The following is a 27668-nucleotide window of genomic DNA, read 5'->3' on the forward strand; positions in this document are numbered from 1 at the left end:
CCTTTCGTCCGCACACACACACACGTGGGGGGGGGGAGAGCGCTTTGCATTGACACCAGGGCTAACATGCTTTTTCAGCCTTTATGGAGAGTGTCAGGGAGATGAGTCATAACAACCACAGAGAATGAATGCCCCATTATTGACTTACTGGCCATGGGATACAGTAACAAAGATAGGGCTTTCCACTGCTGCACTGCACAGGGCTCTATCTATAAGTGTCCCAAGTTGGGGGAAGTCCAGTCACCCCTCAGCTGCCCTCTTTGGAAGCTTACTAGTGCACTACCCATGTGTTCTCCAAAGGAAATATATTGAGATTAAACTCACTGCACATGAGTCTGATGACATCTCAAAACCATTTAGATCTCTTTTCACATGGAGGAGGGAGCATGCTTCTTGCAATGGCTTCAAGTTGCAAGAAAGGAGATTCCGGCTAAACATTCAGAAGAACTTTCTGGCAGTAAGATCTGTTCAGCAGTGGAACAGACTCCCACAAGAGGTGGTGGACTCTCCTTCCTTGGAGGTTTTTAAGCAGAGGTTGGATGGCCATCTGTCATGGATGCTTTAGCTGAGATTCCTGCATTGCAGGGCGTTGGACTAGATGACCCTTGGGGTACCTTCCAACTCTAAGAGTCTATGATTCTGAGATTGTTTGCCATTCTAATTAGATGCTAAAGGTGGTGTTTCAGCTCCCTGAAGATACTTTGTTAAAGCTAAGTGTGTTTTACAAGTTGAACCTATGAAGTCAGAAGTAAGGACTGCTGAGCTAAATGGGGTTGTACTCCTATGAAACTTAAGTTTGCAGTGATGCTGATCCTAATAAATTGGGTATTATGCTATGCACTGCTGCTTCTTTGCAGTGTGTGTATTTATTTTAATGGATCAACATAGCTATCTGCATTTCTCGACTCTCCTTGGCACCGTGGCTATGAAGACTGTCATAATGAGCTCCTGCTCTACACCCCTGAATGGCACACAGCAACAGCATGTCACACTGTGATCCTTATATCTACTTTCTTTTTCCTGTGTAATATTTTTAGGTGGCAACTCTGTACCCATCTTTAATACATTTTACTTAGTTTCTACTTCTCCTTCTTTTTAGGGGGAAGTGATATGTAAACTCAATAAATCCTAATCTCCTCATCTGAGGGGAAGAGTCTTATTGCACCTTTAAAATGAACTAATTTATGGTGTCATAAGCTTTCATGGACTGCATTCTGCTTCATCTGTTGTAGTTTATGGAAACATGCCATAATAATTTATTAGTATTTAAGGTGCCACGAGGCTCTTAGGATGTAGCAGCAAAAACAGCAAACATAGTTACTCCTCTGGAAACTGTTAATTAAGTTGATTACACAAAACAAATAAGATATCAAATATCTAATGTAACAAACGACACACTGCGCCAGAATTTATGACGGTAGCAGTAACGATCTTGAAGTAGAATCTACACAGAACTCAGCTCATGTGTCACACCAGCGACTATTTTATAAGAATTGATAAATTATCACTCTGCTCAACCTCAGTCATTTTGGCACAATCCAAACAGGGACTTCCCACAATTCAGCCTAGGAAATACTCTGTAATAAAATGTATAATGACTATCTAAAAAATTTTTATTATGGGATACTGGCAAGTAGTAGTAGTAGTCGTACATACATACAGTACATACTTTTCATTAGAAAGCTATGAGCATTTTACCAAACCACCTAGAGATAACTTTTAAAAAGGAAAAACAACAGAGTTTTCTGGCACCTTAAAAACAAATTTATTGTCACATAAGCTTTGGTGGACTTCATAAGAAACATGGATGACATCCAAGAAAGCTTATGCAATAATGGATTTGTTAATCTTGAAGCTGCCACAATAGCTGTCAACGTTTCCCCTTTTTTAAGGGAAATTCCCTTATTCCAAATAGGATTCCTCCCAAGAAAAGGGAAAAGTTGACATCTATGCACAAGACAGACAGCCTTCACAACAGCCAAGTATTCCTTGTGGAGGTACGCAAAAACCCCTAATGGCCTGCACGGGACAATGATGTCCCATCCCTTGAGGCCTGCTCAATGCCTCTGTGCAAGCACAAAGCCACAGCAGCTACCAGCCATGGCATATGAAGACTGCAGCACCTACCACTGTGCAGGCCACAGCTGTACCTAGTGTTGGAATGGGTTTTTGTTTCCACAGAGCGAAACAGTGGACCCATAGAGTTAAAATTGCAAACACTGTTTCCGTTAGGAAAAACGAAAGACATTTATAGGATTGTTCCACGGAAGGAATATTTACATATTCTTAAGAAACTGCAGCATTTTCAACAACAAACATCAAACACAACCATGTGGGTAAAATTCAGGGTACTGGATGAGTTATTTCAACAGACAGAGGGTTTGCCAAGCACGTGGCAGAGGATGTGGTAAGGTAATACATCCTGCTCTGCAGGCCGGGGGCTGTTTGGTATACTAATCACTGTTCTCTGCATTTTCCACAGTCATTTCTGAATCTCTAAAGCTCTGCCCATTGTTCCTGGACTAGCAGCTACCTGGTCAGGCGCTGGTTAATCACACAGAGCAGAAATAATCTGAAATGCAATCCTTACCTTGCATGCCATGAGAAGGAGAGCCTGCATGGAGGGAAGATTACATAGGAGTGGGCCCTTCACTCAGCAGACCTCCCAGAGAGCCAGCACTTCATTTACTGCAGCATCACTGACGCTGTTGGAATGTGGCTCTCTGCAGCAGCTTGCCGGAGGTGTGCAGAAAACACACATTCAAGTCACAGAGCCAGCCATGTAAAACCGCTGCAAACATCTGAACTAGGAATGGGCCAAGCAGGCTTTCTTTCCAGGAATAAAATGCCCTCCAATCCAGTTCTGCAGATTTTTGTGCTCATTATCTCCTCTCCTGATTGTAGCACTGCCACCCCGCAAGGCAACTATCAGCACAGCTGGCTGCCAGAGATGAACCAAGGGGATCAATGTGTTCAGCTCTCCATTCTCTTCTCCATAGTGTGAATCAGAGCCTGCGCCTCAGTGATGGGTGTGAGAAGAGACAGCAGCTCAGGGATATTGATATCGTGTCATTGACTGTCTCCTTGCTTCAGGAGGTTATGCTGCCTCCCTCCCTCCCTCCCCAACCCCACTCCCCACACTCACTGCTTGCGTGTAATTATTGGAAGCAGGGTATAATAGATTTGATACACCTTCCCAAGCAGATGGTCGCCAGCACTGAGATGTGGAAATATGTGCCCAGGGCAGATTGTCCCAACTACTTAAAAAGGTGGAGAGATCATACTGTCTCTACTCCCATTCATTTGACAAATAAAAGAGAGGAGATTAATGCTCAGAGGGGATGTGTGACGTCTGTGTCGCAGATTTAGAATTTGAACACTGAGATCCACAAGCATCTTTTGTTGTTAAATTAAACCATTCCATCTTAGTGTGCCACAGGCTTTGAATGGTACCTTGCTGTTGCAGATCAGTTGGATGGCTCTGAATCCGTCCTGCTCTTGCATGTGACTAGATGATTTTATTTGACATCTGAAATGCTCTAGCTATTGTAATTAGCTTCAGTGTGTGACCACTGCTAACAAATCAATTACATTAAAAAAAAAAGTTCTCATTCCTTTTACCCAGGGAGCTAAATAGGAACCACAGAAGAATAGAAATGGAAAGTACCTAGTCTAGTCCCACAACAAAAGTCTGTTACCCAAAACAAAAAACAAAGGAGAACTGCCCACTAGCCCCTTTTACTGTTCAGTGTCATAAGCAGGGTATAAGTCTGCTGGTTTGTTTTTAAAGTGCCTGCAGAGTTCAAGCAAGTGAACCAAGGTGCACACAATACATGGGAAGGTAACAGAAAGAAAGAAATGTTCATGGAAATCTGAAAATATTTCTGACAGATTCTGAATACCTCCACCAAGTCTTCCAAAAGGATTTTCCCTCTCCCATTTAAAAGATACCCAGCTTCACACCACCCAACATATTGTCTCAGTAACAATTCCGGAGGATCCAAAATGATATTGGATTAAACTGCTCTGACCTCCACAGAGACACTAGAGCAGAAAATTACAAGGTAGCCTTTACAAATGTTATCTAACATGTCTGACTGTGTTATGTGAACCCTGTGCAGGCTGCTGAATCACAGGGAGGGCAGAGGGGTCAATCGTATAGAGATTCAGTGTGTCAGTACAGTGCATTCAAGCCCAGAGTATGAGTTGGAACTTCTGAAAGAATGGCCTCTTTCCCCCAGATTTTGTCCAGGTTATAATGCGCTAACTCCTTCTCCAGCTCCCATTGTTTCCACTAACAGAGGAAGATCAGGTTTGCAGTGAATACAATACAGGAAGATGCTTCTTCTATGCAAATGAGGCATTGTAATATTTTACAGACATAACTACAGTACAAGGAAATCAGGAAACACTGCTTGACTTGGTGCGGGGCGGGATCATTTAACGGTAGTGAATAAAAATGACAGTAACTGAAAATACAATGTTGTTCCCTAATGAGTTTGATGGTTGCATTGTCATGAAAAAGCGCTATTACATCTGAGGAAACCTGAGATCACTTCACATTAGCATGAGACTCGTATGTATGTGTTAAATTATTATTTCCCCCTTAAGCAGCACATTTCTAGTCGGCCTGGCGCAATGTCCTACATCAAACGATGCGTTAATAATAGTTTAACAGATGTTGCACAATGCAACATTGAGAGGCAGTTGGAAACATCTCACATGTCCCTGTGTAAGTATCCTGGGACTGTCTCTGCCCCACAACAGCTTTTACATTCCTGCTAAACCAAATGAAGACCAGAGTTCCTATTCAAAAGAGCTGCTATGATTCCTCAAAGCAGCCATGGCTACATCCGGCGTCAAGGCTAGCACAAGACAGCAGTCCTTCCTGTTTGAGGGCTGCAGGCAAGGCCTGCATTCAGCTAGCATCAATTAGCACTTAAGGGCCCCAGCCAACTCCCATAAAAGTCAAGCTGATTATTTTAATTAGCTTCCCCCCCCCACTTAAACCCCTGACTTTTCTTGCTTATTATGGCAACTGATTTCAAAGTTAAATCATTAACACAAATTGCAGCCCAATTATAAACTCCAACATTAAATCTTATAATTTTTTTTAGCATCTTGGCTTGAGATAATTAACATACACTATAGAATAATAACCATAAGTCATTATCCCCACTGCCATATGCACGTCTTTTATGGCACACTCCCGTTAGGAGATGTTGCTCGCAGTTCTTCTTTCTCAAACACAGAAGGCACAAGAAGTTATGTCTTCACTGCAGAGGTTGCTAACCCAGTGTGGGCTACTGAGAAGTGGCAGTGAGATTTATCACTTGCTTAGATTTATATTCCACCCTGTGCAGGAATCTCACAGTAGGGTTAATATTTATTTTATTATTTTATTACATTTATATCTTGCTTTCCTCCATGTTGGAACCCAGGGTGGCATATTTGAGTTTCCAGGTAGTCTGCTATCTACGCACTGCCAGAACCAGACTTACTTAGCTTCTGCAAGGTGGCTGCATCATGTGACATCTGACTGTCATGTTAAAATAGGCTGGGAAAGAGAGATAAATCATTTCCCCACATAATTTAGGGCCATTTCATACATTTCAGAGAGTAGATTGTCATGGAATGTAAGCTCAAAAGAGAACTGCTTCCAAGCACAGCTCTCTGGTAAGCGTATCTGTATGATGCATGCATTTGCAAACCTTTGTTTATTGCATTTATGTTTCTAGGTGTAAGCTGTAGGCGTAGGCTTAAAAATACAACGTGTGATGTGCTGCTTACAAACTAAAGGAAGGAATGAAACCCTGCAGAAGTGACCAACTTGGGACAGGTTGAGCCAGCAGTTATTTTGAATCTCTGGCTTCTTAGCTGACATCCCAAAAAGCAACTGAGCTTCCCTGTAACCCATGGTGGAAGTCCTGGGCTCTCTTTGAAATGAGAACCTGTGGTCCTCCAGGTATTGTTGGACACCATATCCAGTCAGTCCTAACCAGCATGGCCAATAAGGTGATCTCAGTTGCAATCCAGTGACATGTTATGGACCACAACTTCCCCATCCTATCTGTAGATAAAACAGCCAATATCTACTCCTCCCTTCATATACTCCTTCATGCACATAAACACTCAAATGCAAATGTGGCACAGGCTCAAATGAAAGGGAAGGACCTGGAGCCACCCAAGCTTCAAGATTTTGAAAGCTGTGCCCTGCACCAGGTGATTTCCTTATAGCATGTATAATGTAGACATTGCTGAGCTTTCTTCTACGAGTACGTACTCGATTCACTAGCTTTGAAGCTTTCATCTGTTGCTAGTTGGAGATGCTTGTTATGTGTAAGTCAAGGCATCCCAGCAAGTTAGGCGTGCAAAGCAACTTCCTTCTTGCTGCCATGGGCACAGAAGATTCATCGCTATGACTCTGAAACAGCACCACCTGAGATTAAATACAAAATAATTAATTGGCCACTGCAGAAGCTGAACAGCAACACTCAGAGAGATGTTATCTGTTGTCCTGTTTGAATTAAGAATTCATAATGGCACAAATCACTCTGCTTACTTTGTTTTGCTTTGAGTTGTACTGTACACAAATGAACTTGCTAGAGACGTTGATTAATGAGAGGAAGTCAAGAAACACAGAAAACGATCCATTAGCCTATCTCTCCAATCCATCTTATCTTTCTCCTCAGCAGCCCGCCAAGAGGATGGCCAAATGAACAAGGAATCAGGTTAAAATCAGGCATTCTGAGATTTTCATCACCCTAACAATATCCTGTTCTGTATATACCTCATTTGCTTTGTCTATACTAGAAAAGGGTTTGAGAAATGAAGGGCTAAAGACTAAACACACATACACACAACACACCATGAGAATATAGTACATCACCAAACACATGGAAACACTAGGGGTGAACCTTTCAGTTTCATTTCTCTGTTTTTCATTTCTCCAGTCTAAGTCCACTTCCCTACATTTCTACAGTAGTTTGCATTGCTGTTTTTAAAAATCCTCATGATAATCTGTCAGCAACTTAGTGCAAATTTCTTCTAATATATGCACTTCTATATGCTGTTTTTACTAACATACACATTTCTGGGAGCAATTGTTGTTTGTTATCTACACTAATGTTTTATAAACTCTCCATTAAAATATGCTATATAGGGTGTGTGCATGTACACAAAGGGATGAATTCAATGCAGTGCTAAGGAGATCGTACTGTCACCGCAAGCATTTTTGCTTGTCTGATGGAACAACCTTCCCTCTCCTCCCTTCACATGCTGTTCTGGGCATTTTCCCAACCCACCCTCCCCTGCAAGCCAATTTGAGTGGGCATGGGGAGAGGGGGAATACCATTGCATTAGCAGAACTCCTTGCAAGGGCTTCAACTAGCAAGACTAGTTAGTTGAATCCTGCTCACATTGTTTGGAGAACTACACTGAAAAATTCAGAGAAGTGAGAATTTCAAAGAACACTTGTGTTTCGGTTTTCATATTGTATTGCTTTCAGAAATGAGAATTAGATAGTTTTTCATTAAAATGCAAACCAAAGCAAATTTCTCCCCTGTCCTAAGGTAACCCCCCCCAAACATATTAGATCCAACTGATTGACTCATAGGTTAGCAAGATGGTTAGGATGATTCTATAACAGATATTTTCCAAGGTGCTGTGCTGGAAAAGTCTGAAAATGAGACATTTTGGTGCCTCTCACACAATGCTTGAGACATCTTTGTTACCATGTAATTGCAGCCTGCCAGTGCACCAGCACAGAGCAAGCCAATGCACTTCATCCACTGTGAACCATCAAATTACCTCCACTGGTTTCTGTTCTTGAGTCTCCTTATTAAGACTTTTTTTGCTCCTGTATCTCAATAAGCATTGGCTATTTCAACTTAAAAATAATAATACTCATTTTCTAGAGGGAAGATGCTTTGATTTAGAGTAATCAAAGTCAGAAACCCATGCAGGACATCACCAGCCATAAACATTGGCTTAGAGTTGTCCAACAAAGTTGTCTAATGATAAGCAGCTTATATGAAACACAGGGACATAAGCAAAAAGACACGTAGTATGATTAATCAGTTAAATCACCACCAGGATTGTCTACAGAACTGTCCTGCAAGCAGACTAGGATGTGGACACGATTGCTTTCAGTAGAACAGGGATGGAGAAGCTTAGGCCCAGGGGCCAAATGCCATGCTCCAGCCCTCTCTTTCTGGCCCTCGGGACTCTCCCTAAGCCACACCCCTTCCCCAGGTCTTCTTAGCAACCTCCTTGAGTGTATTTGCCTGGCTAGAGTGTTTCTGACCTTTAACAATGTGTCTTGCTTGCCTTGGTGGAGTAAAGAGCATGTGCTTCTCAAACAGTTGTCTAGGAAGGGAATATGGCCCTTAAGCTGAAAAAGGTTCCCCACATGTCCAGTAGACTAACTCAAGACTAGAAACCTCAAAAAAAATTGACCTGATATAGGTTTGGCAGTAAAGATGGATGTTTTTCAATTTAAGATGTCTCCAGGCTGGATTGCCATATTTCTATATTTCCATTGCATGGGAGCATAGTAATTATGGACCCAATATTGTTGATCCCCTAGCAACACAATGTCCCTGATACATGCAGCACAAGCAGAACTAAGTCAAGAATGCCTACATGGTAGTGCTATTGAGAATCACTTGTGGCATGCACCGTGTTTGCCTGATTCTGTGATTCAGGGGAGGACTGAAATGCAGGCATGACTATGGGCTATTGTTAGCCCAAGGCATCACTAACAAACCTGTAGTTTAATGGATTCACACAGCTTTAGCGTTGCTTGTCTAGGTGGTGTCAGACGCCACCTAGACAAGCAACACTAAAGCTTGCAGTTGCTTCTGGAGACTTCCCCTAGCAATCTTGGGAAGAAGAAAAAAGTGATGGCAGAAGCTCTGCTCTTGGCAGAGAGGACATGGTGGGTATGTGCTCTTCTTACAGGACTGCCAAAGTAATTAGTTCAATAAATAGAAAGCATGAGTTATCCCTGCTGGGTGACTAAGTTAGAATAAAAGGGCATGAGGGAGGCTGAAGTCAGCTATTACCTCTCCAATTTAAAATTAAAACAATTAATCAATTGGCCCTGCTGGAATTAATAAAGAAGCCAATGCACCTGAAATATAATACATAAAAGCTAGCATCTAGAACCCTGGTTATGGGTTGGCCCAGAAATATAATAAAATCATATTATATGGTAAATAAAATCATCTAGACATGGTGCCTAGCACCTTTTTGTAATGGCAAGTGCCTTATGTTTCTACAACATGATATAGTTTTTAAAAGAAAGAAAATTCCAAAGTTGTTGTTACTTTGATTTGAGGACCCAAGCGGTGGTGCTGCATCTGGCAGAAATATTTATTCAAGATTTTGTGGGCAGATGAAGGAGACATAAATCTCAATGTATTTTTTCCATATTGATGATTCGATTTTCACACGGTTATTGGAGTGCTCAGCACATGGTTTATGTCCCTTCTTGATTCCCATTTCCTCCATGCTCTCTCTCCAAGCTGTGTAGATTGATCAGGTTGCCAGAGATACTGTTTCGCCTAACGATTGCTCATCCCAATATATTTATTAGTTTGAGACTGGAGCCCTATGCAAACCCCATGTTAAGTCCCAGGTTCAAGGGAGAATGTTCTCAGATCAACTGCAAAGGTACCTACATAGTGAAATCTTAGGTCAACATATAAACTGCTTTTAAAAATTCCCCACATATTTCCAAAGCAGTAGTAAAACATACAGCAGGCGATGGGTGTCATGCAAGAACCATGAAGCCAGCATGAAGAATGAGTCATGTGACTATTTACTCTGTGGCCACGGGTTCTGGTGCCCATGTATCCAGCAAGATAGATTTGAAACGCAGGGATGGTGCAGCTTATCATAGTGTTGAAGAAGAAATGGAGCAAAAGCTTTTTCTTTCCCTTTTTTGCTGCAGTCAGTTTATACTATAGAGTTCTTGCTGTATTAAGGTGTTTATTCCCTGTCTGTCTTTCAGCATGCATCTCCCTGCCCCCCAACAACAGAGACTCCCTGGAGACAGCTAGAAGATCACTTTTGTCTTGTAACTTTCTGGTGTAACAAGTGAGATTTATGAGAGCCAACTATTACGGTAATAGAAAGCTCGGAACACCAGGGGAACAGAATGACACACATGAAACTATCATGGTTTATGGGTCCTGCTTCAAAGTTGATAGTGCCTTTCCAAGGTCAGACACCTTATTGGAGGAGGACACAGCTCCTGCCACTCCTGCCAGTGCTGTTCTAGAGCAATGTAGGCCCTCTTAAATGTGAAGTCCCTTTTAGCCACCAAAGCAAAGGATGAAAGCATGCAACGCCCAGTCCTATTTAGTATTGCTTTTATTTGTTTTTATTATATTTATTACCTTCCCTTCACCAGCAGAACCCAGGACCTAGCTGAGCTCCAAGCAAGGACAAACCTATCAAAAGGACAAATTGGCCATTATCTGAAAATAAGTTGTGATTTTGAAGCCACTGGGGTAACTCTGTTGTTGTTGTTGTTTAGTCGTTTAGTCGTGTCCGACTCTTCGTGACCCCATGGACCAGAGAATGCCAGGCACCTCTGTCCTCTACTGCCTCCCACAGTTTGGTCAAACTCATGCTGGTAGCCTCGAAAACACTGTCCAACCATCTCGTCCTCTGTCGTCCCCTTCTCCTTGTGCCCTTCATCTTTCCCAACATCAGGGTCTTCTCCAGGGAGTCTTCTCTTCTCATGAGGTGGCCAAAGTACTGGAGCCTCAGCTTCACAATCTGTCCTTCCAGTGAGCACTCAGGGTTGATTTCCTTCAGTATGGAGAGGTTTGATCTTCTTGCAGTCCATGGGACTCTCAAGAGTCTCCTCCAGCACCATAATTCAAAAGGGGTAACTCTAGCACTGGAGATTCAGTATAGTGATAGAAGACACAACAGACTTGACAGAGGGCAATCCTAGAGCAGTGTGCCACTGTGACTACAGGTAAAATGTGACACCACTGGCTCATTAATTCATAGAATCATAGAATCATAGAACTGTAGAGTTGGAAGGGACCCTGAGGATCATCTAGTCCAACCCCCTGCAATGCAGGAATATGCAGCTGGTCCATACAGGGATTGAACCTGCAACCTTGAGTGTTATCAGCACCATGGTCTAACCAACTGAGCTATCCAGGCTCAATTGCCTCCACTTCAGTACAACAGGAGCTAAGTCTGTATCATAAAGAAGATATACAGTTGGCATCACCAATGAGTGATCTACAGTTGAGCAATATACTCTTCCCAAAGCCTGAGCAAATTCTACGGCGCTGTTAGAGTGTCCTGTTTGGAATTAATTAGAAGATTAGAGTTACCAGTGACTTTTATCTGTTTGGGATGTTATCCTTGTTTTACACATTACAATTACAATTTTGGATTATGAGTCTAAGTCAAATACGTTGTGTCTGAGCTCTTCAGATACAGCAGATGAAAATGTGAAATGACAGAGTTCTTCAGAGTTTGAGCTAGATGTTGCATTAGGTACATATTTCATTTAAACAAAATGGCAAGCTTTGTGAGAAATCTTCAGACTGGAGGTTATCGCAATTACACCAGACATTTAAAGATATATGCCTGAATGGTTTGGATGCTTCCTTGCTTGCTTCACTATGTAACACCAGTAGAGCTACCCTCCTTATGCAGCCCCACAAGGTGGCATGGCAGAGGCACACCCTTTCCTTAAAAAAGATTATCTAGTGGTTGTTGTTGACATCTGTCTGTCTTGAGAGACAATGGAGTGCACCTCTGGGGGTGAAGTCGAACCACAGTGTTAGCAGCACCAAAGTGATTTCCCTGGGGCACAAGCCTGGGCAGTGTGTATGGAGATCCTGGGCTTCCCAGACAACAAGATCTCTCCCTCTCCAATGGTGGCAGCACCGTTTCTAACCAACAGCCCATGAGCAACCCAAATCTAATGTCATAAGGAAAAAAAATCTGATTTACATGCTGCTGCTAACCTTTATTCGAAATGCTTGCAATGGCATGTGAAATAACAGTCTGTGCCTATGATGAATGATTAAAATAATCCACTCAACTCATTTCAAGAACATGGTGCAATTGAGGCAGAAAATAAGTAGCTGAAAGACTCTGATGCTGGGAAAGATTGAGGGCACAAGGAGAAGGGGACGACAGAGGACGAAATGGTTGGAGGGTGTTCTCGATGCTACCAGCATGAGTTTGACCAAACAGTGGAAGACAGGAGTGCCTGGCGTGCTCTGGTCCATGGGGTCATGAAGAGTCAGACACAACTAAACGACTAAACAACAACAACAAGCTGGCTGTATGAGCTGTCCCCAAGTCCTCTTGAACCCCCAGTCTTCAATGCATACAGAGTGGAGTCATACTGCACAGCCAACTTTATCCATACCCCGGAAGAGTAGTAAAAATGAACTGTCGGAGTCTCTTCTGTCCTCACTACCAACAGTCAATTTTCTGTTGATTTCCAAACCATGCTTAATGTTGCAGAGGCATCCCAGAGTCTATGGCAAATATAGTAAATAACTGTAGATTGGTTGGCGACATACCCCAGCTCATTCCTTGACTCCTTCCCTCAGTGATATGTGAAGTTCTGATGTCACACCTGAGCTTGTTTGCAGAAGGTATCAAATCATAGTATCATAGAGGCATGTTGAACTTTGTTTCTCCTGCTTTCCATCTCAGGCGTTCCATGATAGTTTGGCATACTATCCTCCTCAATGAGAAGTGTAACATTTACATTGAGTTCACATGGTACATGGCTTGGTAGGAAGTTAGGTCTCCAGTAAAGCACTTTTATTTATTTTTTTGCAGTGGTCAGAATAGCTGATCTTGTAGAAGGTACTTGGTAGAGAGAAGAGGATCATTAGTTTGTGCAGACAAAGTTAGTATATTTTAAATGCAAACACTATGTCAATGTTGGTGGTGACAGGATAGTAAAGAAAAAAGGGAAGGGGGGTGGAATCAAAGCCAACAAACCACTCATTACAAAAGCCATGCCTAAAGCAAATAACATGCATGGCATCATTGCACCTTACTTCCCATGCCAACACCTAACAACATAGTAATTATAATATGTAGATCTGGCCTTATACAGCCCCTTTAGCACAGTATGAAGAATTCTACATTATACTTCTGTCCACAGTGATATGCCGAGAGCTTCATTGTAAACTAAGATTATGGGTGAGCATGTACTGAAGAAAGACTTCCTGGCATCGTCTCAGGCCTCCCAATGGATTTTGTTCTTCACAGCTGTCAAATATTGATTGTCACCATTATGTTTAGTACCACTCAGACTCTGTATACAGTGCAATGTCTTCTTGCAAGAAACTGAACTCCATGCGTCTGTAATCTAGACCAACATTTTACATTTGTGCAGAAATTCCACATATAAAAACTTGCATTGAGCATGGGTGCACATTAGCGCAGGAGTCCCATTTTCATCTCCACTGATGTGACCAATCCTCCTTCAGTGGAGTACAGGATCAGGTTTAAGGTGCTGGTTTTAACCTTCAAAGCCCTATACGGCCTAGGGCCCTCGTACCTACGGGACCGCCTCTCCTGGTATGCCCCACAGAGGAACCTACGGTCTTCAAATAAAAACACCTTGAAGGTCCCAAGCCACAGAGAGGTTAGGCTGGCCTCAACTAGAGCCAGGGCTTTTTCGGCTGCGGCTCCAACCTGGTGGAACGCTCTGTCACAAGAGACAAGGGCCCTCCAGGACTTGATATCTTTCCGCAGGGCCTGCAAGACAGAGCTGTTCCACCTGGCCTTTGGTCAGGGCGCAGCCTGACTCCCTCCTTTGGCAATCTTTCCAAAACTTTAGTTTATGGTTGCCATCAATTTTGATTTTAATTCATTTTTATAATGTTTTATAATGTTGTACTGTTTTAGTGTTGTTAGCCGCCCTGAGCCTGGCTTCGGCTGGGGAGGGCGGGATATAAATAAAACTTCTTCTTCTTATTATTATTATTATTATTATTATTATTATTATTATTTTGTATCATCATCTTCTCTAGGGCATGTCAGAGCATCCGATCCAATATATGAACTGATTGCCTCTGGCACAGCAATGCCACCATCAAACAATGGCAGCTGCATGCAAGCCAGAAGCCGTGTACTGCTGTGGCCTCTGCATTGCTACCTTTGTGCAGGGTAGACCCCAGCAGCTGACAGCGTATCCCCAAGGTATGACATATCTAAGGAGAAATAAAGCTACCTGTCTTGTAAAAAGGACAAGGAATCATTGAAGCAAAGCCTTTAGCGCAGAATGATCAACAACAAATTTGTAGGTTTATTCTCTCCCATTCTTCTCCAGTTTGATTGCCATCATCTGCTTCTTTCTGGTTTGCTTCTTCCTCAACTTCACCTTCTCTTTTCTGTTCTGCCTGTTTGGCACCCTATTCCCACTCCATCTTCAGTATCATGCTTTGGTCATGTACTGTATTTCCTTCATGACGGACTCCATTCATTCCCGTTTCCTTTTTTTGAAAAGCAACTATCTGCTCCCAAGAAGCAGATGCTCCTCTCCCTTTGCAAAAGTTTAAACTGTGCCTGGAAATGTCTCTCTTCTCCCAAGCCACTGACTGACTCCCAAATTGCCTCTCCTCCTCTTCCCTTGTTCCCTATTCCCCCTTTCCTAAAAACAACAACAAATTTCTTTAGGTTGCAAGCCTGCAGGCAGAGTTGGTTTGTTTTTCATTGAACTATTGTACAGCATCTGGTGTGGTTGTGACATTTTATTTCATTTATTTGTTATTTACTGTTTGATATAGGCATGGTCACACACACAAAAAACCTAACTGAGAATTGGAGGCACTTGTCTTCATTATTCCAGAATAAGGGGAAGAAAACGGGGACCTGGTTTTGCCCAATTTGAAAGTTTCCAAAGGAGCCAGTATAATAACAATAATAATAATAATACAGCGGGCTTGTTTTCTGGGCTGGAATGTGCAAATATGCTCATTTGTTGTTCACATTGCACAGGAGAGTCCCTGATCTCTCACCCATATGAACTTTCAATTCTGAAAGCTGACTATTAGGTGCTCCCAGTCCAGAAGGTTAATTGCCTGGGTTGCTTGACATTGCCTATCAATTTGATTGGCATTAATTACCTGTGTCAGTGGAGAGTTCTATTGTATAAAGATCTGGTTGCTGTGCATACCGTGGAGGCCTCCACTCTCTTCAGTCCTGTCCTCCATTAATCCACAGGAGCTAAAAGGCAGCAGCAAGCAGGGTGGGGAGGAATCAAAAGGCAAAGCCAATAGATGCACAGTGTTAGCCTCCTCCAACGTTATGACCAAAGTACGACGTATTGCAAAAATACTTTTAAAGAGGGGGGGAGACGTAATTTTAAATACTGTCAGTGCCCAATGTATCTTGAGGCACAACTTTCTTCATCAAGGAAGGAGCTAAACAGGGAGAAGGAATCTTTAGAAATGCGGAGCCCCAGGCTTTAGCATGCTTAGTTCACAGTGTGTTTATTTTCCTAAAAGTGGCAGGTGCATAATGAAATCTGGCTCCCAGGCACTCAGAGTTGTCATTTCAGGAAGGTAGGGCTGTGGTAGACCAGCAATGAGCACTCAGTGAAAGCAAGTTTTTCACAAGTATTACAAAAGGAGCACCAATGGTAGAATCTAAAAGCAATCAAAGAGCAGCCAGGTGACTTTCACATGTAGCCTGTTGCTTGCTAACCAAGCAGAAAGATACTAGTTTTCTTGATTTCTTGCCAGAAAAACAAGCAGCAAGGCTATGTTGTCTCTTCCCTCATCCCGCTTAAATGAGGAGGCAGATTTGCACTGGGCTATACCTCAGGATCCAGAAGAAACTGCTGGGCTTCACCCTCCAAACCTGACAGAAACAACTGACCTCTACACCAGGCTCTACTATGGACCTGCTAAGGCCTCTGTCCTAGGAACCTTTGGGTTCTTGTACCACCAAACCCACCTAAGCACAAGCATTTTTAAAAAAGAAAAGCAAGAGTTATCAACCCTACAAGTAGTTCAAACTGAAAAATAGCTGCAGGTGCTGAGGTTTAGAAAGAAAGAAGCAGGAGGTGACCAATTCCCTGTTGTCACCTGACTGGCAAAAAGGGTTCTACTACAGTGGTACCTCGGGTTACATACGCTTCAGGTTACATACGCTTCAGGTTACAGACTCTGCTAACCCAGAAATAGTGCTTCAGGTTAAGAACTTTGCTTCAGGATAAGAACAGAAATCGTGCTCCGGCAGCATGGAGGCAGCAGGAGGCCCCATTAGCTAAAGTGGTGCTTCAGGTTAAGAACAGTTTCAGGTTAAGTACGGACCTCTGGAACGAATTAAGTACTTAATCCAAGGTACCACTGTACTCATCTTAGAGGACTTGAAGTGTCCCTGGGACTTTTAGAGCTCCTGGATTGATGCCTTTGCAGCCATAACTTGCTTTTTTGCAGTTTATGGTGCCTCCTGATCTTTTACATTGTTGTCCAGGTGTGGTCTTCCAGGTGTTGTTGAACTGCAACTCCCAGCAGCAGCAGCAGCAGCATGCACGGTTGATTGCCAGGGGTGGTGGGGAATGTAGTTCTGCAACATCTGGAGGGCCATAGTTTCTCTGCACCTGGTGTAGCTCTTCCCTGACCACCTGTACCAATATCTCAGGCTAGTTTATGTCACAAAGAATTGCTCTGAAGTTCCCTTCGCTTATCCTAGACTCGCTGGCTGAGAATAAACACGGGGGGGGGGAGGGTTTGGATTTGATATCCCGCCTTTCACTCCCTTTAAGGAGTCTCAAAGTGGCTAACATTCTCCTTTCCCTTCCTCCCCCACAACAAACACTCTGTGAGGTGAGTGGGCTGAGAGACTTCAAAGAAGTGTGACTAGCCCAAGGTCACCCAGCAGCTGCATGTGGAGGAGCGGAGACACGAACCCGGTTCCCCAGATTACAAGTCCACCGCTCTTAACCACTACACCACACTGGCTCCCACAAAGTTGTAGCTGCACTTTCGTTGTTGTTTCTTGAATCCTTTTACCAAGGGCAGAGGTAAGGCCAGGACTCCCGGTTCCTTTGGTACTTTAGGCGGAGAGATTTATTGTATGGAGTAACTACCCTAGTGTATTGTTAAAAAAGAAACCCAGTTCCTGTAGATGGCTCTTCACATATCTTTGTGAGTTGCTGGCTGCAATTTTCATAACCAGATTGAATGCATCAATCTAAATGTATAATTCTCTACTTAAGCACACAGGCATTGAGCTCACGTGTCATATTGTCTGGTTTCTGAATTGGCAGGTAATTGGAAATAGCTGGCATCCCAATGAGCTGAACAGTCAATCATTGCAACATTATGCAAAACTCATTAAAATGTGTGCTTGCAACTAACTGGGACAGGCTGAGGCATTCTAGCTTGCTCCCATTTCCTGTGAGGTCACTCAGATGTTCTCTGATTATTTAGTCTCTCTCCCCAACACCCCACAACTATCTTCCATTGTGGAAATAATGTTCCACTTTATAGTGGTTTACAAGGAGACCCGTCATTCCCAGCCTCATGTTCTTCTTCTCCAACGCAGAGACAACATTTGTTAGATGAAGATTTGCTGCTGTTCATACATATTTCATAATAACTGGTAGAGAACATTTTTCAGACCAGGTCACAAAAGATTCATAAAAAGTAAAAGGCAGTTTTTGCTATATTTCTTAGAAGCACTCTGCAGCTGCAGGTATTGATTAGCTGGCTTTCTGAAGACTGCCAATCACTCCATCAAAAAATTGTTTTGTCTATATAAGTGACAAGACGTTACACCGCTTATATCCTAAAACAAATCTGTGAGCAAGATGGGCAAATTTCTCAGCTCTTTCTTTCATGGGAGGTTTAGAGAGTGGGATATGATGGCACATTCGAAACTTGGTTACCCTTTAGATGAGATTGTGTTAAGTAAGGAGCTGAAACAATTGTCAGCAACAGAAAGCAATGGTGATCAGAGGTGCTTCGTAGAAATCAGAGCATTGGAAACACTAGTGGATGGGGCTCAGTGGATGTTTCCAAAAGTGTTTCTTAGAGGAAAGGGCTCAAAGCCTAATTGTATTATTTATTATTACCTGCTGCCATATCCCAACTGCTTGAACACTTAAGATCTTCATTTGAGGCCCTTCTTAGAAAGCCCTGTCATCAAAGATTAGGCAGATGGCCACAAATGAGAGGCTTTCAACCAACCGAGTAACACCTTCCTTAGGAAGGTTGCCTTGCACCCATTTCTTCATTATTATTATTATTATTATTATTATTATTATTATTACTACTAGTAGTAGTACTATTATTATTTCAGGTTAAGGGTTTTTTTTTCCCCTTCAGGCATCTTAGTGTGTTTATACTTCAAGTATCACCTGAAGTTCAGTTTTCCACTCTGTTCTTTTATTGATTTTTAATTGCTGTATTCATATTTTATCGCTGCTGTTTTGGATTTTAATTGCATTGTAAACCGCCTGAGATAAATGTTTACAAAGGGCAGTATATAAATTCCTTAAAAATAGGGGAAGCCTTTATTTATTGGACTTTTATATCATTTCTGCAATTCTACTTCCCTCTGGGAAGGTCAAAGCTGCTGAAATTTGAAATGGGGTTCAAAAATGAAACCCCTCATTTAAACAACAACAGGAAACCCTTATGAGCTGAGCTCAGTCCTCTTATAATGTCCAGCACCAACCCTCCCCATATCTGTTGTTCATGTTTTATCATAGCTGGTCCCTGCTTCTTTCCCAAAGCTTTCAAAGTGGCCGGGGTGGGATGGGGAGCTTGGAAACAGTGGCAGAGGCTTCACCTTTCAGGTCCATGTGCTAATGTGAAGGATACATTCATGCCCAGAAATACCAGAAATGGAGATTGCCAGTGCCCTTCAACTTAATGGATTCAGCAGCATGTGTTTCAACAAAAGCTTTTCCATAGTCCGCCCTGCTCCCTTACAAACACTTTCAGAACACCCTTTCTAGGGAAAATAGGCAAGACCAATCATTGCTAGTATTCAAGAGGTATTTAATAGCATTTGTATTCTATTCTCTATTTGGCTTATCATAATGTGCTGTGCTTTTTATTGCTGCTTATAAATTAGTACGGTTGATGGGGTATTTCATTGTTGTTATTAAATTATATGTTTTAACATTTTGCAAGCCACCTTGTGAGAGCAATGTGGCCTGAAAGGCAGGTTAGATTTTTTAAAGAAAGAAAGGGCAGAATTCAACAGATTGCCTTTGGTTCCTGCTTTTCTTGGTGAGTATATTAAGGTAACCAATCAGTGAAATGTCACTATCAGCCAAAGCCTGGTTGCAAGTAAGGCACCTCCTGTTCTGTACCCATCTGACCAGGCGCAGCAGAGACTAAGGACTTTTTTCTCTTTCATGCTCACAATCTCTTTAGGTTTCCCTGCATATATTCCTTGGGCTCATAGGTATATTATAGAGCACAGCGCAGAGTAGTCTGCTCTAGGCGGCAGGATCTGCTCTCATGAGAAAAGCATTTGAGCATTTCCAGAAGAGCAAGCAATGTGGGGGGTGGGGATTTTTCCTGGGGGAGATGGAGCGTCTTTGAATGTATCCATCTCGCCCACAGTATGAAAACGGAGTGAAATCATGTTATCTCAGTGAGCTGTAAAGCCGCAGCTTTGACACTGAGAGAACTGGCATGAAGCTTTGCATAATTGGGAGGGTTCCAATATGCTAACCAAGCCTAGGCGCTGGTACCATTAGTGTGTCTATGAATGACATGGGGGGGAGCAGGACTATATATGGGGAATTGAAACATATCTTGAGTGCCACCACATTCCTATAGGGGAGACTGTGCTGGGTAACAGAGCTATGGGCCACTGCCCTGACTCCGGGTTATTATTGCAGGAGATAATGCTGTGTCTAATAGGAACATACTGTACTTTTGATAGCAGACATCTCCCTGCTCATATGGCCACCATAGCTCTACAGCTTTTGTTTGTACAATTTAAGTAGTTCTGAGCATTTAGTATCTGCTGAACAGGCTTTAAAGTGACCTACTTCTGAAGAAGTGTGCATGCACACGAAAACTTATACCCAGAACAAACTTAGTTGGTCTCTAAGGTGCTACTGGACTATTTATTTATTTTTTATTTTGACTACTTCCATTTGTTACATTATAACAAATGGAAGTAGTCAAAATAAAAAATAAATGGTTAAGTGCCCTGCTGTGTGCAGTCCCAGCATTCAAGTTTCACCCACAGTGGGTAGCAGACATGGGTCTTGGGCTTCTTGAAGCTGTCCTGGGCTTCTTTAGGAGGAAAGGGAAGACAGAAATTTGAAGGAGGAGGGGGAAGCCATTTACGGTGTGTAAATTTCCAGCATAAGATTGTCACCTTGCATATGGGGTTGTACTCAACTAGGTTCCTCTGCTGAAAGAAGGCTCTTTGTTCCACCAGGCATTTTCACTAACAGGCAATGGAGGAGCTAATTTCTCCCTGGATTTCTCTTTCCTTCTGAAGACCCCTTTGTTCGCACCCACATCTGCTCTTTTGGAACAGGGTGGTAGGCACACATGAGGGACTGCAAAAGAAAGAGGGAATATATGAAAATCACACACTCACCCTTCTATTCACAGAAGTCTCTGCTGGATCAAAGAGCCATCTATCAGCCAAGGGACGCAACTGGTTGCAGCACATAAGGGGATTAGAATTGTTCAGTTGAATCTCTGATCTGGATCTTGTGTAGGGATTAATTCTCCCCACCACAATATTAGGTTTCAAAGCTTATTACTGCAGAATAGTCTTAAATACTAGTTAGAATATGATAAACCTTACAAAATAACAAAGCAACATTACAGATAAGCAATGGGCTCAGTCATCTATGCAGTTCCTCCCTCTGGTCCCAAGTTTGTTCATCATCTTGTTCATGAGTAGGCCCGAGGGCCAGATCCAAATGGGTCCTTTTATTTAAAATGCACCTCTGGGTTTTTTGTGGGGCCTGCCTGGTGTTTTTACATGAGTAGAATGTGCGCTTTTATTTAAAATGCATCTCTGAGTTATTTGTGGGGCATAGGAATCCGTTCATATTTTTCCCCCAAAATATAGTCCACACCCCCCCAACAAAGTCTGAGGGACAGTGGACTGGCCCCCTGCTGAAAATGTTTGCTGATCCCTGATCTTGTTCATCATCATCATCCTGCTGCTGCTGCTGCTGCTACTACTACTAGTACTAACCATCTCCAACAAAAAAAAACCAAACACATAGGCTTCTCAGGTTTCAGCTTCCTGCTGTGAGAGCTTTGCAGTTTCTGTTTTCTCCTGATGAGTCGTCAGGTGGTTTAGCTCATTGAAATGGAAAAGTACCACCCTTCTCTGCTGCTTTTGCCATAGTGGAACCTCCAACCCAAGGCAAACCTTCCCCCTCTACAGCATCCCAAGTACAATGCATTCAAACAAAGCCTTTTATCTATATTAAACTTATAACTTTAACGAGGCTGCTTGTGAAGTTTCAACCAGACCTCAGTTCACAGCATTTAGTTTGATTCTGCTTTTAGGCTGACACAAATGAGGTTTTCTGTTTTAGAACTCCAGTTGCATCATGGGTTCTATTCGCTCCACCACCATTCTTTAATCTCCAGTAATTGTGCTATCTCTCCCTCTCTCTGGCTCTGTGTGTATGTGAGTGTGTGTGTGTGCAAATCCTCACACAGCGTACTGTTTCTTCATTTGTGCAATTGTTCAAATCAAGGCAAAGACAAAGGCGAGGGGGAATCAAACAACCACATAGCAAAACCACCCAGTGATTGCTTATTTTTCCTTTTTTCTTTTTAAAACATCTCATTATACTGACTGTTGAGGGCTGAATTTTTGACACAGTGCAAACCTCTCTTTTCTAAACAAAGGTGAATTGGTATTTCACAGAATTTCTGAAGAAAGAAAGAAAAGAAAATCACCCCTCTTTGGTCCAAAGCAGCCCACAACATCATTTATTGTCAGCTGGGCATTATGGTAATAGCAATATAGGTTCAATATATGTGCAGCCCATATGATAGAATTAGGGACTTGTGTAATTAACATGCATTGTGGACATGCTCTAATAGCTACAGCAGCAGAACAACATACTTATTGGGAAAGGGTTCAGAAATGTATAAAGCTGCTTTAAAATGTTTACAAGGAAGAGGGAAGGTGGGATATCAATATTGGTGGTGGTGGAGATAAATGGAAATAAAATGTGTGGGTGGTGCTGAAGTACATATTTAAATAGATACTAATGAAATGTCCTTATTCATGATGGATAGGATGAATGGGGAGTGGGCATGTATGTTAGGGATCTTTGCATGATATCTCTGTTTGCTTAGCATACAAATATACTTCGGACTTTCCACCATGGGATCCCCAGGTACATCATTTTACTTTACAGTGAATGACAGCCATTCATTTATAGGGAGAAAGTAAAGGGATTGCTGCTCTGCCCTTTTTAAAAAACATAATCATTGTTATTATTAAACATACTAGATACTTGTTCTCTAAAAGGCCTCCAAGGTGCTTATATTTAAAAATATATGCATACATATGTTATTCCTGGGGTGGGGAGGTAAAAATAAATAAAATATTAACCGCTAATACAGCATTTCATGCAACATATAAAAACAAAAAACTGTGCCCCCTGTAACAATTAATTATTAACAATTAATAATGCTGCCCCTCACTATTGATGGTACCTCTGTTGTTCTGTAAGCCTGTAAATAGACAAAAGAAGATGCCAAATATGAAAATATGCTATATTATGCTCAAATTTCTGTGTGTGTGTGTGTGTGTGAATAAACAATACAGGTAGGAAAATAAGTATAATTGGGGCTTTTTTCAGCTGGAACTCAGTTCTGGCATCTCTCAGGTGGGCACCATTGCCATTCTAAGAGAACGAGGGAGGTGTTCATGGCAGCTCTTTTTCTAGAAAAATAGCACTGAGTATACATAATACAGTGGTACCTCGAGTTACAAACGCCTCAGGTTACAAATACTTCAAGGTTACAAACTCTGCTAACCTAGGAGAGTTACCTCGAGTTGAGAACTTTGCCCCAGCATGAGAACGGAAATCATGTGCCGGTGGCACAGCAGCAGCAGCAAGAGGCCCCATTAGTGAAAGCACGCCTCTAGTTAAGAACAGTTTCAGGTTAAGAACAGACCTCCGGAACGAATTAAGTTCGTAACTAGAGGTACCACTGTAAAAGACAGAGCGCCATAATTATTAATAGCTGTGAACCTGCTACCACATGTGATTAATAATTAGAAGTCAGAATTCCAATTATTAGAATTACTGGATTACAGATAGATCAAACTTATCCTGGAGCTTCTTAGGGGAACAGCATGCAACCAGCCTGGGTAGTGAAGCTTCTGCTGGGAGCTCCTTATTCATACTCCATTGTGGAGCGTGTCCCTGTTTGTTTCCTTTCTAACAACTGGGGGAAATCATTCGGATTGTGAGATCTTTGGAGAGTGGCAGGTTTTGGGGGCCCCCACAGGCTTTTCCCAATTTGCAGCCTAATTTTATCCAAACAATTAGATCAGAATGATAACTGTTAAGTTGTGGGTGAACATATCAGACGACACAGCGATTCTTCAAACAGCTCTTGTTTATTCAGAGGCCAGAACAGAACTGAACTGAAGAGCTCAGTCAGCCTGCTTATATAGAGCTCCAGTACAACGTTACTGTAGCAACTTTCCAAAACTATCCAATCACTGAACGTCACTTTCGATCCTTCATTTGCATAACTATCTACAGTATCCCCCTGCTAGCCCAGGGTGAGAACTTCAGTACATAACAATAACAAAACTGAGACATCTGGTTGGCCACTGTGAGAACAGGATGCTGAACTAGACAGGCCATTGGTGGGATCCAGCAAGCTCTTCTTGTGTTCTTAGCCTTTATTTGTCTGCTCTGCCTCCTGTGAGGGAACATCTTGTGGTTGCTCTAGACTGCACCTTCCCAGGATAAAGGCCTTTGACCTTACAGATCATCCAGTTCCATATCAAATGGCACTTTTGTGGCTTCCCCCTTCTTCCCTTACCTGAGCTGGGCTAGGAAGTGCTAGTGATGCAATCAGAGTTCTAGTGCATGAGCTGCTTGAGAAATGTTTAATTCATCTTTGGAAATCCTGCTGTTAAATTCCCTTGATTCACTCGGAGAGATAATAATGCTCTCCTTTATAAAGGGAAACCAGAATCTGATTGTGTCTTTATCATTCTTTTAATTGTGACTTTTGTTCTTAAACAAAGGAGTAAGGATGAAAGGAAGCAGAGAAAAATATATATTTACATAAAAGTAATTCCAATAGATGAGTGAAATCAAACGAACCAATTTACAAGGCAGGAAAGGTTACTACTGATTAAATGCCCTATAATCTTGAAAATCTCTTTGGAACTCAGCTTGCTCTGCTCAGCAGTTACTCAAACAGAAATAGCTTCATGGTTTAAACCTCCACATCCTTTTAAAGCTATTAAAATGGCTCTTTTATGCACTTGGGAAATGACTAGTTTACATTTAGATTTGTGAGAAAGGGCCTGGAAGAAAGGTATTGTTACTTTTGTTGTTATCACCACTGTGTATACCATTTTCAACATGCAGAATCTTCAACATGTTTGTTGGCTTGTTTATCCTCACAACAATTCCCATGTCACTTTAATTTACCTTTTCGCAGATGGGGAATTGCCCAGCCCAAAACTACCCACTGAATCTTTGACTGCATCTAAGAGCACAGTTGCAATCCTGATGTAATTCCAGCACAGGTAGTCAGACCTCATCCCCCATCCCAGTTGTATCTAGTTTTACAATCTCTGATGGAACTGTGTAGGCACTCACTGCTTATTGGATCCCTCAGACATCCACCTCCAAGAGCAAGACAGGACCTTAGCTGAAAATGTGATGGGAACTTTTCTAAGTGTGCCTGAGTGAGATGTGACCAAGGAAGATACAGACACACCCACACCCAAAAACTGGGAAAGGAAACCTTAATTTATTGAAACTAAAGAATAAGAACAAATAAATCCCACAGTGTAGTGTTGTGACTAAATTATGTGTGACGGCACAGGCATACATAAAATTGCAGGCGCATTTGATTATAATTCTAAGACATCCATTCTAGACTGGATAATTTAAGATGCCCTGTGCTAGGAGAAGGAAGATGGGAGGGTTGGGAGTATGGCAGTGTGTCATACAAAGTCTCAGAAAATAGAGACAGAGTGTTAAGATTTAGCTTTTTCTGGCTAGGACTGAGGAACTCCTTGACACTAGAAGGAAACAAATGGGTGGAAAAGAGAGCTCTTAGCCGGAAGCAGTACAGTATCCCATGCCTGCAAGGTTCTCCCTCCCTCTCTCTCAGCTTCAAACCTGAAGCATCAGAAACCACTCTCTAAGGTTCCAAGTCCCAAAGTCCCATGCAAGCTGTTCTTGTGCACACAGAGCGAAAGAGCCGAGGTGGAGCTCAAAAGCCAGCTCTAAATAATTCGAAGACTAAGTACTTAGACACACTTTCAACTCTTGCTGTTTATAAGGGAGGGAGGGGTTTTTGGTGACATCAAAAATCTGTATTTCTTTAATGTAGTCAGACCTTACCAAGCAGTGGGGGAAAGTACTAAAATAATCCACATACACAGGTCTTGTCCAAGATATCCTGCGCCTGAACAGCAGACAACGCCCTTCTGTACAGACACACATGTCAAGGTGCAAAGAAGCCAAATCTGCTCAAATTATTTTGGCTTCTGGGCTATAAAATTCCACATGTGTTTCTCCCTGAGCATAAGAATGCAGTAGTTTGTATCTAGTGTGGCACTAAGTAAGAATCATTTCCACATAAGGATTCCTACTTGCTCAGTGGCCGTTCTCCCTCTCCTCCCTCTGTGTGCCCCCTAAATCTGTTCTGAGGTTTTCCACCAAGACTCCGGAACATTTTTTTTTGGGGGGGGGGTACACATACCGGATGAGGGGAAGGGGTGAGTCTGTGCAAGCAGGAATCCTTGCACTTGTGTGATGCTTGCTTAGCACTGCATTGGAAACAAGCCAAGAATAATAAATTAAATAGCCAGCCATTTCCTACCCTTTAGATGACACTAATGTCAGCTGTCTGAGGTAGTCACTTCACTCTTCCTAATTATAGGACCAGCCCTGCATACCCACTTAAAAATAATTGCACTTCTGGCTGAATTTCATAGGTACACTACGCAGCATTATGAGAATGAAACTCCAATAGGGAAAGACTGTGTATGCTCATTGTCTTTGGAATGGAGCTCCTAAGGCTTTCATGTCAGGAGTGCATTTTCTGGGATCCTTGAAAAAGAAGGATAGTTCACAACATTCAGGCTTTTAGCATGAGTACTGTGCTATAGAAGCCTTCTACAATTGTACTCTCTGCTTTTAGCCCCTCTTAGCTAAGTTTCCTCTTTACTAGGTAACTTTTGAAAAGGAGGAACCAGCCAGGCCACAACTCATTGTTTTATGAAGTGGGGAAATAAATCCCGGAACCATTCAAATTACAAATTTCAGTGTCATCACTAGGCCCAGCATCTATTTTATACTTGTTGTACAGGTTGAACTACGTTTATGCTCAATATCTGAGCTCACCTTTCATCTCCAGATGACCTGATACTGTCTTACTTGCCAGTTAGGTCATCTTGCAATTTTTAAAATTCCAAAAAGTTTCACAACAATTTTTATTTTATGTTTTTTGCTAATAAATGCACCAATTTGTTACCCAGCACAGTGACACTTTCTATTGATGTACATACAATTTATAAGTGATGTTCTCATCAGCCCACTGTCTAATGAAGCAGCCATTTGAATAACAAGCAATTAAGAACTTAATTAAATGATGCCACTCCATTGAGGCAAATACCATAGAATATAGCAAGTGAAGGAAAGTATGCTCAGCAACTACTTTGAGGAAGGATGTAGTGGGGATGGTTCAGTCCAATGATATAGCACTGCCTCCAATCTAATTAGTACCTTGTATTTTTGTCGCTGGCATCCACCTGTCTCAAGACTTCATGGGGTTGAAGTCAAACCACTGTGTTAGCAGCACCGAAATGACCTCCCTTGGCAGTGTGTATGGAGGTCCTGGGCTGCCCAGACAACAAGACACCCCTCACGGCGACACTGATGTGGCCCAAAGGAAAGCTGAGCAATAGGTTTGGCACCAGCTTGGCTCCAGGAATTGCTGGAAGGAAGCATACAAGGTGGCATCCAACCATCTTAGGGACCCCAATCCAGATTTGTGTTGGGTTTACCTCTTGGGCTTTTCTTCTCCTGAATATATCCTGCAAGAGAGTGGAGGTTTAGGATCAGAGTTTTCCTTCTCCTAGATGGGCTACCTTCCTGGGTTGACAAGCACCATCTTTCCCTCATTCCCTCTATAGCATGTGCAGAAACCACATTCTTGGCAATTGAACCCACTATTGGTCTTCTCTGCTCAATCCACCAGAGCCTGTCTTTGTATGCAGGGGAAGTCCCTAACTCACTGAGGCTACCCTCAGCACTTTCCTGGGGCTGGCTACTGTCGCATGCTGACAGCTTCTAGGAGCCACAGGTGAGAGCTGAATGCAGGGTGGGGAGCAAAGGTGGACAATCTACCCCAAAAGGAGCATGACATGTCCCCACCAGAGGTATTAAAAAGGTAAAGGGACTCCTGACCATTAGGTCCAGT

General features: G+C 42.4%; 1 protein-coding gene and 1 long non-coding RNA gene across 8 annotated transcripts in view; one reads left to right on the forward strand and one right to left on the reverse strand.

Annotated features, from left to right (window-relative positions):
- LOC309361002 overlaps positions 1 to 2910 on the reverse strand; it is a 37542-nt gene extending 34632 nt beyond the window's left edge. The window contains exon 1 of the long non-coding RNA XR_014164273.1: positions 2591 to 2910. This is a non-coding gene — a long non-coding RNA (uncharacterized lncRNA). The remainder of the gene's footprint in view (positions 1 to 2590) is intronic.
- SHISA6 (shisa family member 6) overlaps positions 1 to 27668 on the forward strand; it is a 254044-nt gene that overhangs the window by 98002 nt on the left and 128374 nt on the right. The window lies entirely within an intron of this gene.

This window comes from Podarcis melisellensis (assembly GCF_964234715.1).
Source record: "Podarcis melisellensis genome assembly, chromosome: 2".
Classification (NCBI taxonomy): Eukaryota; Metazoa; Chordata; class Lepidosauria; order Squamata; family Lacertidae; genus Podarcis; species Podarcis melisellensis.